Genomic DNA, 1,946 nt, shown 5'->3' with positions numbered 1-1,946 from the left:
AAAAAATCGCCGAATCCAGAAACCGGAACAGTGGCAGTTACCGGGACATTGGCGGTACGCACCCAAGAATTTATCCCCACGACCTCCTCTCCCTTTTTCATATGTTGCTACACTCCCCAACCCCATCACCGGAGCACACCTAGAGGTGTACAACTATGCTAGCCGCCGGCGCGTATAGTAAAGACTTCGGGCACATTCGGAGGGCTTCGGCCTCGCCATGTACGCCGGCTGGAGGCTATCCAGACGCTTTTCACGGCGAAGCGTGTGCAGTTCGTTGACGACTGCGGAGCGACGCAGTTCGTCAAACAATTTGACAATTCGTTGTTGCCCGTGATAATTCATAACACAACAGTAATAAACCGCAATTCCCCAAATTTTAATGACAATTATTCAAAAGAACGTAAAATAAAATTAAATCCCAATTTATTTTTCCAAACTAATTAAATTCAAAGGCAATAACTAGTGTTGAGGGAGGAGAGGAGATAAAATAAACAACTGTTAAATTAATGATTTCGTAATAGTGACATTTCATCCAGTGAAACTCATGTTTTCGTCTGTAATCTTCATGTTAGAGCCAATGAACAACGAAATGACATGACGCCTGGGGGATTTCCCGGAGAAATGCACGGGTATTTTCGCCTAAAGCCCATGAATTATTAATGTTTTAACTAATTACTCTAACAACATGGAAGTCTGTTCATTGAAAACAGTGACATTTGTATTATTGATAAAAGCAGACGGTGAAAATTGTCGATGCATCACGTGTGCCCACTCGCATGTTAAATTGTTCATTAACACAGGTAATGCTAATGGACGCGGTGGGTTAATTACAGCCGCTATTCACTCGGCAAGAGTTTTTTCACATTAGTGAATTATTTTTTACGCGACGGATTGAGACGAAAAAATTCACGTGCGCCCCCGGTGAAAAATCCCCTTGTACTCCGAGGGTTTGGGGAACTTTTGTTGAGTTTCCGAGAGAAAAAGTTTTTTCGAAACTTCATTCCTCATTCTATTCAATCCCTTCACGCGGAAATAAAGAAATCCTTGTGAGTCGTCTCGCAGACGCGGGATTGAATTTGATTTCATACGGTCGTATGACAAAACTTTATTTTTCCCTCACTCCACGTTCCGAATTTTGATGACGGTTCTGTTATGTAGATTGATTAATTCCGGGTATTCTGATTCGATATTCAATTGATTGGTTATAATCATTCTCATTGCAAAAAGCAATACGAGCGATGAGAATCATACTTCCCAATTTATCAGCTGTTAAATTTTCATATTACAATAAATGATTTGACTCACTGAATAAGATTTTAATCATAATTACAATTCAATTCCTTCTAGAACACACTTTGGAGTGAGAATTTCTGGAATTCAATGTTTGTTGATACTCTGGTAAAAGTGCGTGCCCACGCTGTTATCAATTTTTAGTTAGTTCACACGGTAATTCAATTAATCTGTTGTTCATCTCATCAATATAATTTCGTGCTTAGAATATTGTCATCTCGTGTTTTCAGCACCAAATTAAAAATTAAAACTTCATTTGGAATATTGAGTCACAGCTTCTTTTTATTCATATCAGAAATTTTGTATTTAAAAAGCATAACATTGTCAAACGAACTTTAAACCATTTTGAACGACTAATAATTCGCCTAGCCGGGGTTGCGATCAAAAGAGTTGATTTTTTTCCCTTCAACTCGAAGAAAAAAAATTGTAAAGAGGAAATGAGAAGTATTGTGCACAGCGGTGGGTTAATTACCTGCCGAGTGGCGTTGAAAAAAGGCAAATAATTTTTTTTTCTTCTGGCCGAGATCTGAAAAAAATACTGAAAACACATTCAGATATTTCTCCCATTAATTTTTCATTTTTCTTCATTATTTTGACATTTTACACGAAATACCTTAAATGCAGCCCTAGTATCCTCGCCCCCCCCCCTCTCTCTC

General features: G+C 38.5%; 1 protein-coding gene across 1 annotated transcript in view; it reads left to right on the top strand.

Annotated features, from left to right (window-relative positions):
• Window positions 1-293: 293 nt before the first annotated feature.
• LOC107040080 (apoptosis-stimulating of p53 protein 2) overlaps window positions 294-1,946 on the top strand; it is a 53,112-nt gene continuing 51,459 nt past the window's right edge. Inside the window, exon 1 of the mRNA XM_015260011.2 lies at window positions 294-629. The gene's annotated coding sequence lies outside the window, so the exon portion shown is untranslated. The remainder of the gene's footprint in view (window positions 630-1,946) is intronic.

The sequence above is a fragment of the Diachasma alloeum genome, unplaced genomic scaffold (genome assembly GCF_001412515.2).
Source record: "Diachasma alloeum isolate Michigan unplaced genomic scaffold, Dall2.0 Dall_scaffold_00315, whole genome shotgun sequence".
Classification (NCBI taxonomy): Eukaryota; Metazoa; Arthropoda; class Insecta; order Hymenoptera; family Braconidae; genus Diachasma; species Diachasma alloeum.
This window is presented reverse-complemented; position numbering and strand designations above follow the sequence as displayed.